The sequence below is a fragment of the Centruroides vittatus genome, unplaced genomic scaffold (genome assembly GCF_030686945.1).
Source record: "Centruroides vittatus isolate TY-2023 unplaced genomic scaffold, ASM3068694v2 contig_370, whole genome shotgun sequence".
Taxonomy (NCBI): domain Eukaryota; kingdom Metazoa; phylum Arthropoda; class Arachnida; order Scorpiones; family Buthidae; genus Centruroides; species Centruroides vittatus.
This window is the reverse complement of record NW_027122193.1, coordinates 189410-204991: the sequence shown is the minus strand read 5'-3', so window position 1 is coordinate 204991 and position 15582 is coordinate 189410. Positions and strand designations below refer to the sequence as shown.

The following is a 15582-nucleotide window of genomic DNA, read 5'->3' as shown; positions in this document are numbered from 1 at the left end:
CAGGACTTTCATTTACTACCTGTAAGGCACAAGTATCTTCCACAGATATGTTTGTTGATTACAGCGGCAAAACTTCTATAGTGCTGGCTTTTTATACCAATTTTTGTTTTTACGTAAATATTTATGCATGTTTTGACATTTTGTTTTCATTTGAACTGCTGTATATTTCTGTACGCATTGTTGAATAGGGGTACTTTAATTACGAATACCCACTACATTCGAACTTAGCTGGAAACAGTTTCATTAGAAGTTATCATAAGATTTCCAGGAATGTCACTAAGGGTTAGAAATTAAGTCAGAGGACTATGAATTACAGAATTTCCATTAATTATCATGTGATATTATTACGTTACGTTATCATATTCATATTATTATGTTGAGCCGTCATGAATTTTGCAGTTTGCTTCATTAGCACTCGTATATGTTTCATTGAAACAATAAATAAATAAATATTACATTGTTATCATTTAGAAAATATCAACGTATTTAATTATAGACCTATATATATCTACATATATTTTTTTTTCTTTCTTACTACCGTATTCATTAACAAGAAGCGAAAACAAATTTGTATTGTACATGGCAGAACAAAATAAAACTTCGTAGCTGAATAACAGCTTTCACTAGGATTACGTAAGATACCATGTCGGAATCCGAATATCTTGTTTAGCGTGTTAAAATATATTTTAACATAGCAGGTAATATAACACGAAACTACGTAAATGTAAACAATGTAAATACCGAAAACTACTCAACACATACGTTGGAATCTTAAAAGACTTTCGAAACGTACTGACACTTTATTTATATTTCTCAATTTGTGGCCTTACGTTTTTGCTCGTTAAATTTACATTTATTAATTAGTGTATTTAACATTTCATATACAGTAATTGTGTTTCCATCTTCAAGGTCAATCTACAGAAGGTTCACATCAACAAAGTTAGTTTCCTTGTATTTTTTATATGAAAATATATAAAAATTATTTCCAGAAAGATTTTTATCATTTCATTAAATATTTGACAATTATACTTATCTACCATTCTGTACTGTACGTTTTCGTAGTACGCACGAATTTTTTGTGGATTTTCGTGTCGTTTTTAGGCGTAGGCAAAACCATGTGAAAAGAACGAGGACGAAAGATTACTTGCGAATGAGGAAAACGAACGTGTTAAAAAGCAATGACAAGCGACGAAGGAAACAAAATAAAAACACGATCGTCGTAGGGAAGAAAAAACACTGCTCGTGTATCTGCTAGGGATCGAACCTGGGACCTTCCGCGTGTAAAGCGGACGTGATAACCGCTACACAACAGACACTTGCTACAGAACACCAGAACGGCGTTTCTTGTTTTTGAGACCTTATACAAAAGTAATTTTTTTTCGTTCAGATCTACAGCCGTGATAGAATAGTTCCAGCCGAACGAAACTTTGGCTGAGGCTATTTGATGGAGTTCACAGCCATGCTGAAACAGCTGTCGGTAGTTTTTCTGTAAAAACGGCGCAGCAATTTGGTGTTTGAAAAACCTGTAACCGAAGAATAAGACGAGCAAACGACTTTGCGATTTCGATCTGCCATGAATCGCCATCGCCAAAAAGAAAACAAATGGATCAGACGTGCCTACTTGTGCTCGCGCGCTTAAGGAGAGTCCTTTGTCATAGAAATCAGAATTTTGTAAGAAAAGTTCCGCATTCACTGCTGCACTTGAAGTTATCACAACGATTTAAGTGTTCTTAGAAAAGTTTCGTAGTCGAGACGGACGAGTGCTTGTGGTGTAATGGTTATCACGTCCGCTTTACACGCGGAAGGTCCCAGGTTCGATACCTGGCAAGCACAGCTTTGAATATTTTGTCGATCGAAATGCGCACCGCATAATGCAACTGTGCTTTTTAGTCACGTTTCTGCGCATCGGAGATCACGTGTTTCGAGTAGAACAAAGAAGAAATTGTTTCAGATGGAAAAATAAAGTATTAATAAAATATAGATTATTTTTAGTAATTTTTCATATAGATGGAACCATTTATAATTTTTTAAATTTGAATTAATGTCATAGTGTTTTTCATGTAAATTGATAATGGCTCGTGTTTATGAGGAGAAGTAAAAGGCTCGATACAAACTCTTGCAATGACCCGTCAAAATCACTCTCTTCACAAATAGAGGCACGGAAATCACGAAATCTCGCCACAAAATCCAAAATTTTTATCATTAAATTTAGTCGCTACGCAACAATAAGATTTTCTCGTTGTAGAGAGAGGATCTATTGTTGACTCGTGCGATTATTTATTGCGAGTGTTTTCTCGAGTTGTGCTTTGTTTGCAGCGATTATTTAAGTAAGTTTAGACTACGCTTTTTGTAGATTTAAGTACTTTTTAACTTTGTAATAAAAAAATACCACAATTGGTGACAGTGGTTTTAAGTAAGAATTAATCGGTTCCTTCAGAGGAAACGGATATTTTCATTATTAATTTTTTAACGGGATTGATAAAACAAAATGAAAATTAACAAATAGCCTACTTTAAATCTTTCATTTTCCGCTATATTTATTTATTTATATTATTTTATTTATTACGCGCACCGGATCAATTCCTTGATGACAGGAGCAAAACCATCTTTCTAAAAACAAAATTCTTAGATACAATGAACATAAGATCACAAACAAAATTATGTTATTACAATAGTAAATTAAATAAATAACAATTTAGATATAACTTAAGGGTGAAAAATAAGATGTAATAATTAGTTAATGTTTGAGAGCATCTGTCCATAAAATACAAAAAAACCAAGTATATAAAAATAAAACTAACGACCAAAAAAAAAAAAAGCAAATTGCTTACCTATAAAAAAGAAATAAGTCAGTAACGAAGACACGGCACTGACAGATGCTCCCAAACAACACCAGCAGAATTTCCAATCTTGATGATTATCGTCTGAGTAAAGTCTGTCTGGAATTTATACTTAACGAAAAGTCTATAGATTGGACACCTCCTCGTTAACATTTTTCATAATTTTATATACGATATAAATGAAAAAATAAATAATAGCGTATGTAATTGTTGGCATAAGGATTTAAATGTCACTTTTTTATAATTTTTTATATAATGAAGATGTTTTCCTTAATATTTTGTCTTTATTTATACAGGCTAAGTGTAATTCTCTGAACTTTTTAAAAAATTATACGAGAGAATTGTGTAACTTTTGTGTTGAGAACGAAATTCTGGATGCCTGACATATTTTGGCAAATCATGGGCGTTTTAAAGTGTTACGTGGTGAAGTTCTTACCAGGTCTTTATTTCTTAAAATTTTATCGGAACCACGTTATTAATTTAATGTGTTTTGTATTCTAAGTTAATCTGTTGATCTTTTGTTTTAGGGGACGTGATTTCTCTACTATAAATATTTCCCGCTATAGTTTATCCGTTACATGAGTATGTACTGTACATCAATATTTCGTGTGAATCTTAATTAATAAGAATAATTTGATTTTATTTGTCATCTCGTTTTCTCTTTTCTCACAGATGTTTTGTGATGCAAAAGTCAACAGAATAGTACAATTTTTTTTTATAATCTAGTTGTTCTATCGAACATTTAAAATCGCTGAAAGGATTACAATAATTGTATATAATAAATAGAGAGTTTATTGTAACATTTATTTCTGACTTCGAAAGAATTAAACAATCATTTATGCATTCGAAATTTACAACTCACATTACAATAGGAATATTTCTTAATTAACACAAGTTCTGTTCTCACAACAGTCGCTCAATTTTCTTGCAAAATGGAAAATCTCAAAATATCGAAGAAGTGGCACACCTCGGCCCATGCTGAGCTTGAGGATGGCGCCTCGTCTTGCTCTCGTGTAATACGGGTGCTCCCGAAAGATACCAAGAAGGAGTCGCATACACTCGACGTCAAACGGGTGATCGTAGTAACTCTGGACGACATCGCCTCGTCTCTTGTCCATTATCTGGAGCGCGATACCCAGAGGTTGTGTAACGGACGATGGAGACACGGACAGGTTTCTACCAGTTCTTGAAGATCGTCATTGGTAAGGCTCTCACCAGAAACTTGAAGTAACTCAATGTTTTGCATTTTTACATCTATTTCTGCTGCATCGATTAGGTTGACAATTTGGTTAATCTATCGATACAGCGATAGGCTCTTTTCGTTGAGTGTTCTTGGATACCTTCATCCATAACTTTTTGCACAGTCCATTCATGTATTTATCAGTTAATTCTTGTCAATCCATGTTGATTTTTTCTATAGCATTCACGATGTTAAATTTTTTCTAAAATTACACCAAACAAACATTAATTTAAGGGAAGTCTAGCGCTACGACGAATTTCCAACTTTTGCTGATTGGTTCGTGTACGTAAATAATCGTATTTTAGAAGAATCAATGAAATTCCGCGGTATATCGAATCAGCGTTAGTCGAGGCAGCGTTAAGGAGGATGTACACATGTGGCGTGGCAAGGAAAAGCGGTGACGCAAACGCGTCTTCGCCGCGCGGCAGCACGACCACACAAGAGGCAATCCGTTTACAGTTCGGCGCATGCGTTCGGTATTCAAGATGGCGAACGATAACGACACTCCGCTATCCACGTATTTACAAATTTTGTTTTCTACGGCTCGTTTTATTTAGCTAGGAGATTTCGTCGAAGATTCGAATGAATATTTTGGATTAGAGATATCGTATTGGCAAGAATCTTGCCGAGATATTTTGTTGGATCGATAAAGAACTGATGTACAAAATAGGCTTATTCTTCGATTAAGATCTCCCGATTAAGAATACTATTTCGAGTAAGATTCGGTTGTTTTGTTCTTTGAAATAAATAATATATGATTACTGTATCTGTGAAGATTTTGTGTTAAATTTATTATTCTTTTCTCTTTATTCTGATGTTAGTTATCTCGATTAACCACGTCGAACTTCCCGCCATTAAAACACCACGTGATTGTATTTTCTCACGTGACTGCCAGACGAAATGTTATTGGCTGATAGAAACGCGTCTTGGCGGCGGCCGCCGCGAAAGATAGAATTCGACCAACTTTCGCTGCACGAGAAAAGCGGCACGAAATAGACTTCTGCGGCGAGAAAAAGTGACGTCATTCTGCCGCTTTCCCTTGCCACGCCGCATGTGTGCATCCGGCTTTAAACGGGTCGTACCGTATTTTGAGTAAATTTGTAAATTTCACTGTCAATTGTAAGATTAAAGATTATGTTTTGATCGTTTCAAACGCGCAGTGATAAAGCGTAGGGAATTTTTTGGTAATATTCGAAGAATGCTTTGTACAATATAATTCATTATTATGTGTAATGACACATTGCTGTGCTAATGCTCAACTGGCCCTGTTGCAAGTTATTTGTGAAATTATTTTTTATAAATAATGATCGTACATATTTAATTAAACACTAACGACGACTCTTAGCACTATAATAATAACAATCTTTCCTGTTTTCGCAGTCACCCGACACTCTATATTTATATTTGTCAATTTGTGGACTTAAAGTTTTGATCGTTAAATTTAGATTAATTAATTAGTGTATTTAACATTTCATATACAGTAATTGTGTCTTCATCCTCAAGGTCTATCAACAGAAGGTTTACATCAACAAAGTTAGTTTCCTTGTATTTTTTACATGAAAATATATATAAATTATTTCCAGAAGGATTTTTATCATTTCATTAAATATTTGACAATTATACTTATCTACCATTCTGTACTGTATGTTTTCGTAGTATGCACGAATTTTTTGTGGATTTTCGTGTCGTTTTTAGGCGTAGGCCAAACCATGTGAAAAGAACGAGGACAAAAGATTACTTGCGAATGAGGAAAACGAACGTGGTAAAAAGCAATGACAAGCGACGAAAAAAACAAAATAAAAACACGATTGTCGTAGGGAAGAAATAAAAACTGCTCGTGCGTCTGCCAGGGATCGAACCTGGGACCTTCCGCGTGTAAAGCGGACGTGATAACCGCTACACCACAGACACCTGCTACAGAAGAGCGGAACGGCGTTTCTTTTTTTGAGATCTTATACAAAAGTAATTTTTTTTTTCGTTCAGATCTACAGCCGTGATAGGATAGTTCCAGCCGAACGAAACTTCGGCTGAGGCTATTTGATGGAGTTTACAGCCATTCGGAAACAACTGTCGGTTGTTTTTCTGTGAAATCGACGAAGCAATTTGTAATTGAAAAACACGTAATTGAAGGATAAGACGAGCAAACGACTTTGCGATTTGGATCTGCGAATCGCCATTGCCGATAAGAAAACAATTCGATCGGACGTGTCTACTCGTGCTCGCGCGGTTAACGAGTGTCCTTTGTCATAGAAATCAGGATTTTGTAAGAAAAGTTCCGCATTCACTGCTGCACTTGAAGTTATCACAACGATTTAAGTGTTCTTAGAAAAGTTCCGTGGTCGAGACGGACGAGTGCTTGTGGTGTAGCGGTTATCACGTCCGCTTTACTCGCGGAAGGGCCCAGGCAGCGGCGTAGCGTGGGTGTCAGCCGCCTGGGGCGGAGAATAATTACGCCACTCTTTATTGAAATATTTTTACAAGATATTATTATTTATTGTGAATTTTTGCCGCTCCCTATAAGTGTAGCCCGGGGCGGGACGCCCCTGCCGCCCCCACTACGCTACGCCACTGGTCCCAGGTTCGAAACCTGGCAAGCACAGCTTTGAATTTTTTGTTAATCGAAATTCGCACCGCATTATGCAACTGTGTATTTTAGTCACGTTTCTGTGCATCGCAGATCACGTGTTTCGAGTAGAACAAAGAAGAAATTGTTTCTGAATGAAACGTGTATATACGAGACAAACGACGATTTCGAGAAATTACAGGGTATTTTTACTTAATAGTTTGTCGTATTTCTGATATGATTTTATAACAACTTGTATTTGTGTATTTATTAAGCACTTTTCTAATTACTTCTCTGTTTAAAGTTGTTCGAGACGAAAATTTCTTTTATACTTGACGATAATAATGGCAACGTATCCGGTTATACTGTAGTTACATTACTTTTGTAAAAATTTAATTGTAAAACATTTTACATAAATTTTTCATTAATTTTTTACATTTTACTAATTTCAGATTTTTTAAATATGCATAAGAATAATCACTATTTTTTTTATTGTATTGTACTAAGCAATTATATTGATTGTTTATATTACAGTAACTTTTTATGTAATACAGTAGAGCGTCGATAAGTGGAACCAATTGGGGACTGGGGTCCTTCCAGTTAATGATTTGTTCGAGTTTCCAACTTTGTACGAAAAATTACATTAACCTGTCCGATGTTCAAATTTTTCTCCGTTGCGTATCGCTTCCTGTTGAATTTTTCTCCGTTGCGTGTCGCTTCGTGTTGAATTTTCGTCGATTTTAAGCCTAACGAAAATTTTTATAATAATCATCGAGGCTATCGTATCGTTAAAAATTATTTCTGCATTTTGTACAAACAAAATAAATATATTAAAGAATATAAAAAACATGAAAATTATACTTTAGAAGTAAATTTAGTATCAAAAACATTCGATTCAGCACGACACAGTCCGACTGAAAATCGTTCCACTTTCCGGCCATTCCACTTACCGACGTTCCACTTATCGACACTCTACTGTACTTTAATTTTTTTATAACGAGCTAAGATTTATACAATAAAGAATTAATATGATTTATACGACTTAATTCTCTGAAATCAAAGCAGGAGACTAAATTTTATGATATTCTGCAACTTGATAAACTTTATGCTTTTCTTTTTAATTAATACTTATCTTAATTAATGATAGCTGTTAGGATTTTTCATAAGGCTAAGTGGAGACAAGCCGTCAAGTAAGCAAATTGTTTTGTTACGCGTTCGTACGTTTGTTTCTTCGCATCCTGTGTTTATTAGCTTATTTTGTTAGTTTCTATTCTCATATTTTATTAATGATGATAAAGTAAGGTACTGTACATGATTTATGATTGTGATAATAATAACTAACTACTAGACTACTACTAATTACTTAATCACTACTTTACTAACACAAATAGCTAAATTAGTTGTAAATAACTACAGACTGATATGTAGAGCCTATATAAGCAAACTGTTATAATTTCCCTGGAAGCTCACTTAGACTGGAGTTAAGCAGATTTAAATTAAACTATAATAATAAAAAATACATTAAGCTTCTAATAAAAATTATAAACGCAGAGGATCTAACTACGACATTGTTACATCTATTATACCAAAAATCAAAGGAAAAAACCAAATTAGAAATTGGATATTACAATTATCGAAAATACTCAATACGTATGAGTTCTCTATCAGCTTATTCATAGAACAAAGGAATACTGTTGATCACCAGAGTAAATTGCTAATCCAAAGAATTATGCAAAATTCAATTGTACAGGACATGGACGATATACAGAAACGGAAAAATTTAGACTGGTAGAAAAAAGTTTAAATTATCCATCGAACAATAAATATTTGTTGACTAATCTTGCCTTCAACGTCAAAAAACTATTTATACAACTTAGACTGAATAAATACGGAAAAACTATTAATAATAAATTCAAAGAGTTTTCCCAGACTACATGCTTAAAATGTAATAAAACATTATCTAAATTTCACATTTTTTGTGAATGTTGTAAAGTAAAAGAAATTACCCAACATTTAGAAATAAGTATACTATCCAACTGCAACGATGGAAGTGAACTACATGAGATCTTCGACAGAGCAAACAATATCACATTTAAGTTAAATAATTACGTGAATCAATATTTTAAAAATTGGAACAATTTCAAGATTTGAGTCAATACGATATGTACTATGTGCATGTTCTAACGATTTAAATTAAAAAAATAAAAACAAAAATAAAATATAAGAAAACTGGTAAGACTGATAGCCACTTAGCTACTGATTATCCGTCCTTACATTATTATGATATATTAATATAAATTAATTAGTAGAATTACCTTTGTTATTATTTAACTTAAAGATTACATTATAATTAAAATCTAACTAAACATTTAAAGTTAATTATTTCTAGTTCAAGTGTCAAACCAAACCAAAGTTAAGTCTAATACCTAAATGTGTAAGAAGTTTTACTGATTTATAGCGACCAGTCTAAATAATAAAAGTTTCTTAAGTATTTAAAAAAAAATGTTTTATTTCTTTAAAAAAGAACCATAAATTGCTGGATAGAGAGATAGATAGATAAGACTTTATTGCACCAAAAATACATCTGCGCTGGATCCAGCTGAAATGATGTTGGTCTAGCAAAAATCCACCTGCATTGAAAACACTGCTGGATTGCAATCCCTAGCTGCCATGTGATGAGAGACAACGTATTCATAATGAACCACCTCCGAAATATTGTTGAGAATTTCTGACTCTAGTGCATTCGTTCTCGAGTCCCCTAAAATGGAAAGTAAAATTTTAAATACTAAACGGTTTCGAAATTGAGTGCGCATTCGCCCAGTGAGGCTCTGGCAGATCTCGTAATTTCTGGCATAATCTCATAATTCGGTGCTGTTTATGTTACTTCCAGTCTCATGCCACTTGGCCACCTGTATTATGCACCTGGTTGTACTCACGATATGTATGATTAATAAACTCTACTTAGTTTCCTCGGAGCGAAAAATTAAAAAAGCCTAAGGTCGGTTCACCAGTGAAATTGAGTTTGCTATTTCATAAAACAGCTCAATTTATATCCGATGACATTATCTGATCACAGTACAGTCAAACCTGTTTTTATGCGCTCTTTTTATGTGCGATTTTTATTTGTGCGATTTTTTTAATGCGAATTTTTAATTTGTGCGGTATAGTTGGCGACTAGTCTCGTGCGATTCGTCATGTCTTACATTGACTTATTATAGCTAAATAAACTTATTATAGTATAAATGCACTTATTATAGTAATATTATTGCATGAATATGCGAAAAATGAAATAATTTACTTTTTAAGTCAACAAAACACCATCTGGACAAAAATACGTAAAACAGACGATAGACCAGACGATGCAGTCAAGTGCTGACATCTGTTGTCAATAAATTCTATTTCGTACGGTTTTGAGTTATTTTCTATGTGAGACTTTTTTTATGCGGTCCCTGTTGACCGCATAAAAAAAATATTTTTTAATTGTGTCGCGAAAACTATTATTTACAGTCATTCGTGAAGTTTCGTGAGATTTTTTTTAATGCGTTTTTTTTAATGCGGTCCCTATCCCCCGCATAAAAACAGGTTTGACTGTATTTGTTATTTGTAAAATATATTTGTATGTCTATTTTCTCATCAGAGATTTGTCGCTAAACATTAAAGCCACTCTAAACTATACACAACGTCTTTAACATTAACGAAACTATTTTAAATTTACACAGTATAAAATACAAACAATTTTACACTGCTTTAATAATACTTTTAAAGATGTTTACTTGAGGAGTCCATTAAAGACAATTCTCCAGCGACGCATGGGACTCAGACACCTGATGGACAGACCGTCAGCCGCGAAACATTGTTCCATGCCGACGTAATTGGCGGTGGTTGGTTGACGCAACAGAGAATAACATCGACCGTCTTCTAGTTTCAGATACAACCAGACGTCGGCAAAATCGTCCGCTCTTCGAATCAGATACGTCACAAGACACGCTCCCTTCGAATTGACACCGTGGAAGGCGATCTCGTCGCTCCTCTTTACAAAAATATAAAAAATTACAAATTTATTCTGTTTTCTTAAAGTTCGGTTTGAGCAAAATTACATAAATTATTTTAACAACTGCAGTTTCACTTATTCCAGTCCTGTTAAAATTCTGAAATAATTATATAGATGTTTCGACTCTTTTTACTTTTTCTGCCCATTAGAGATTAGACCAAGGTCCACAATAGGTCGGATTAAAACACCTATTCCTCAGAACAAAATTATGACGAATACGCGTATTGAATAAGGTACATTTGACTATTCTATGACCGTGATGGACATTAAAATATTTTCATAGAATTACAACCTACCTGTGAGGATGGATTGTAGGGACGAGGTAATTCATATTTCCATTCTCTAGAATGAGGCAAGACGCCTAGTGACACAACATCGTTTTTAACTTTTCCATAAATGTTCTCTGTGCCCTTCCTGTTCTTACCGATTAGTCTCAGCAATTTTATGTATAAGAAGGCCAAAGCGAGTTTTGTAGAAAATCCCAAACCTTCGAAAGAAACAAGTAAAATAGTAATATTCAGAACACAGCATTTACAGAATAATAATATTATCACAGATTAATAATAACAAGACTAAATATGGTTAATCGCTTGCTCAAAGGAATGTGGTATTTAATATATCTGGAGATTCTACATTATGTTTTAATACGCCACCATCTTCAGTCATTTAGAGTCACAATTCTTACCAACTAACTGTATTTCCTGGCCGATCTACGAGGAGTCTTAAAACGTCCTTTTTAGTATTTGGAAGGTGATATGATTTTAAAAAATGTAATGAACGATCTTGATCTTTGATTTAAAAAATGAAAAATAGGTAAAATATCATTCCTTATGTAATTATAAATATTTATTTAATTTTAATGATGAATTAAATATTTACATTAAAAAGATTATTTAGGTACTACGTTAACTTTGATACAACTTTTCTCAGCATTAACATCTGGTAAATATGGACGATCGATAATCGTTTGTGCATAGAATCTGTTGCATAATTAGAACCGATACTGGACTGTTCGAATTAGAATACAACCTACAGTTACCTTTGGAATAGATTGAGAGGAAAGTAGCACAACAACACTCAGACAATCAGCCAAGTAGGTGCCATTCTGCCTTCAGTTCTACTAGTTTTAGCATTCACGCTTGTAACATTATAAAAGTAAATTCTTACATATTGTTTTTACACGCTTATAAGCACGCTTGTCACATTCAAATTTAGTGCTGTACATATTTTTCACTGTTTATTTATTTACAAAGAAGGAATCACGGGTCCCCTGAACTACACCTGGATATTTAATTTTCACTTAAAAAAACAGAAACCTAGAGAAGTGTGTAAGTTAAAATAAACACGGGACATCTTTGTTTTTAAAGTATTCATTATGTAAATAAAATACAGTACAGAGTTTAATATCCAAAATTTAAAGCGGGTGCATGCTTCTGTTCAATTACGTTATCATTATTACAAAGTTAGTATACCTTCGCGTGTAAACTATTGCTTTCATTACGAGTTCAAGTCAAGAAATGTAGGCCTATCTACCACAATGGTATAATAAAGTATTCATTATTCCATCTGACCAAAAAGCCCACCAGTGAGTCATTGTATAAAACCACTAAACGCTGGTCATGTGTTTGCACCAGAATACCTTGAATTTCCTTCACGTCTCGAACCCGTACAGTTTCCTTTTGACAGATCGCCCAAAATTCCGTTTTCTTATCCAATAAATCCTATTATTATTATTGTTATTAATAATTATACTTTTTATTATTTCTTCAGCCAGGTTCACTAGGGGGGCAGCAAAGTGACGAGGGACAAAAACCCGACATATTCAGCACTTATTGTCCATGAAAATTTCGATCTCAGGTTTTTTAGAACGCCTTAACTCTCGGTCATGAAGAAGACAGTAATTGGACATTTTCTTTAAAAACGTCCCAAATATTATTTTCATGATTTATATACGATAAATATAGATATTTGGGTGTGTTGAGCAATCGAGCAATCGATAAATAATTTGACGTCACAGAAATATTTTAGTTTACTTTTACTTTTAGAAAGATGTTTTTAAGTATTAAGTAGAAACTGTAAATGTTGGATATAATTTTTTTCTGTTGTTTATAAAGGGTGAAACTTTTAAAGTGAAGTATTTGTTTTGTATATGGTTAACTGGGGCCTCCTGCCCCTAAAAATGCTCTTTTCTTTCATCTATCTAACTTCGTTTTCAATAGTAAAGAAAAATCGAGAGACAGACGGTCAGACAGCGGACGAAATAGTAATAATAATGCCTGATAATTTAATCGCGACTTTTACAATCATTGATAGAAGCTAATGTTTTCTCTGTATGTTGATTATAAAATTTACACACGGTTTACATAAGTTACCGTGTAAACTCCCGTATGACTTAAACAATGCCTTTTGACAGTGAATTTATATTAACCGACCATTTACTTACGTCTTTAAAAGCGGAAAACGGCATCCGTTAAATAATCTAACATTTACCCAATTTCGACACATAGGAGACCTCGAAAAGAGAGTTAAATCTCTCAGTATGTCAAGGGTATTATATAAATCTATACAACGACATTCCAATTAAGCAAGAATTACATACAAAACAGAACATAACTTTTTTAAAATGACCAGATTCTAATATCAGAAACATTCAGATACATCAATATATCACTATTTGTAATCAACTCTACATATAATAGTTTACTTTACCTTCCATTAATAAAATTCGATAAGGCAAAGATAAACAGAAGACACAAATAGAAAACAAAATGATGGACAAACACATACAACGCCTGTCCGAGACGACTGAAGTATATTTTTCTAATTTGGGCATCGATTTCCTTAACTTTTCTCACCAAATTTTTATTGAAAAACCTTGCTTTTATCTTCAAGAAGTAATTAAATTGTGGATCCTTCCGAATGTCCGTTTGGAAGAATTGGTATCAATTTACAAAGCGAATAGATAGAAATGTATTCTTACAGTAGAGTACATAAGAGAGGGCCGAGCGAGGAAAAACGTTTATCTGGATGTGTTTATTTCCTACAACGCCAAAGTCCAATCGACAATCGACTTCTTCCTAACGAATAAACTCACCCTTTTACCGTTATCTTCGCCGATCCGATCCCGTTAGCAATATGAAATTGAATACAATCAAGACTTCGTCATTCGCGTGTTATTCGTAAGCAATTTCTCAATCTCGAACGATTGAATTCTCGTGGATATTAATTTCAAACTAGTTTTAATTTGCTTAAATGCGTTAATTTCACATCTAACGCTCGTTATCTTTACGCAACTCTTCGCAACTTCCGGTCGCGAATCGCAAGTTTTGCGTAATCGGTGATAAACAATAGAATGTTATCGAGTAGAACGTCCGGAAGGTGTTTTATTATTATTTTTATCTCGACTAATCGCTTTATTTCTATTGAACGGTAAAGGCCGTTTCAGTGGCGTCATCTCCTTTGTGTTGCACAGCTTTGTAGCAACATGTCTACGCGCTTCTTATGCTTTTCATTTTACATATCCGCACGCTTATAACGTCTCCACATCCTCGCGTGACTTTTATCTCTTTTACGAATTATTTGAGTTCCAGTAAAAATAGAAAATAGAGGGACGTTATCAACTTCCGCAATTCGTGCGTATTTCCGGAAGTTATAAGTTAACCTTTAAGCTTCTCGACCGAAGTTACTCTACATATAATAAAAAGGGATGAAGCGACGATACCTGTACGTGTTGACTTCTGGTCTGCGCCATCCCGCGCGAAGAGACGATGTACCGAATAGATCGCTATTAACAAAATCGCAGCCCAAACGATTTCCATTTTTTTCTAAGCGATTTTTGTTGCGCCGTTCCTAAATAAATAGCGACGGTGACGTAGTTAATCGAATTTTATCACGCTCATTCGTCATTGAGCGATAATTAAACACATTTTACAGCGGTAAATCCGATCGAATGTCGAATTTCTCGGGTGATTAAAAGGAAAAAACAGAATGAATTGAGGATTAAGGGCATTTTCCAGAGTAAACCCGTACCCCAGGAAGTAAAAAATTTTTAAGGGTGTATTGATTGTTTTCTGCACCGCTCTAAAAATTTCTGAAGCTGCTGCTGGATTCCGATGTTAAAACTTTCCTTTCGTTTTCATTCTTTTGTTCCCTTCTAGTCTTTTCGATCGAAGGCTGAATTCTCACGCTTATTATTTCCCTATATACAGAATGTTGAACAGATAAAATATACGAAAAGTCTTGATCAAGCAGCGGAAGAATTGGGTTACCGAATCTCATTAAGGAAATTGCCAATCGTATCAGAAGGACAAAAATAATTTTCTTTGAACTCCTGTCCGTTTGTCTGTTTATCTCCGTGCAGAACACTTGTTTGAATGTCCAGAATGACGAAAAGACTCTGTCACCGCCCGACTTTAATACATCAGAAAAATGTGTAAAATCATCTCTTCTACACGATGAATTAATTTATACATATCAAACATTTTTATGATTTATTATTCTATATTTAAACAGTTATTTTTAAAACATAAAGACATCTATTTTTTTAAAAAAAACATTAAACTAAATTATGTAAACTGACGAATTTAAATTAAAATTCTAGCAAAATTTTTATATCAATTTACTGATTTGATATTACGAAATACGTATACACGTGCCTAATATAATTATATTCAATGACGTGGGATTTAATATTCAAAAAAAAACATTAAACTTGTCGTGAATTAAAAGATTTCTGACCTCGACTTGCATTTACCTTTACACGAAACTTTCGCGTACATGTATGTAAAACATATCACAGCTAGTTTAAAATGAAAAACAATTACTGTAGAATGTTAATGGACATCATGAAGTAAATTTAAGTATTATTCTAGGAGACTCGGGATAATAT

General features: G+C 33.8%; 1 long non-coding RNA gene and 3 other non-coding genes across 4 annotated transcripts; 1 reads left to right on the top strand and 3 right to left on the bottom strand.

The window, feature by feature from the left end:
• Nucleotides 1–1243: 1243 nt before the first annotated feature.
• Nucleotides 1244–1316, bottom strand: TRNAV-UAC (transfer RNA valine (anticodon UAC)). The gene has a single exon. It is a non-coding gene; the product is annotated as a tRNA-Val (tRNA).
• A 444-nt stretch (nt 1317–1760) lies between these two features.
• Nucleotides 1761–1833, top strand: TRNAV-UAC (transfer RNA valine (anticodon UAC)). Its single transcript has one exon. It is a non-coding gene; the product is annotated as a tRNA-Val (tRNA).
• Nucleotides 1834–5918: 4085 nt separating this feature from the next.
• TRNAV-UAC (transfer RNA valine (anticodon UAC)) lies at nt 5919–5991 on the bottom strand. Its single transcript has one exon. It is a non-coding gene; the product is annotated as a tRNA-Val (tRNA).
• Nucleotides 5992–10421: 4430 nt separating this feature from the next.
• Nucleotides 10422–14518, bottom strand: LOC136975341 (uncharacterized). The gene is made up of 3 exons (XR_010880780.1): nt 14416–14518; nt 10991–11181; nt 10422–10673 (listed from the first exon to the last, which is right to left on the bottom strand). It is a non-coding gene; the product is annotated as an uncharacterized lncRNA (long non-coding RNA).
• Between the last annotated feature and the right edge of the window lie 1064 nt (nt 14519–15582).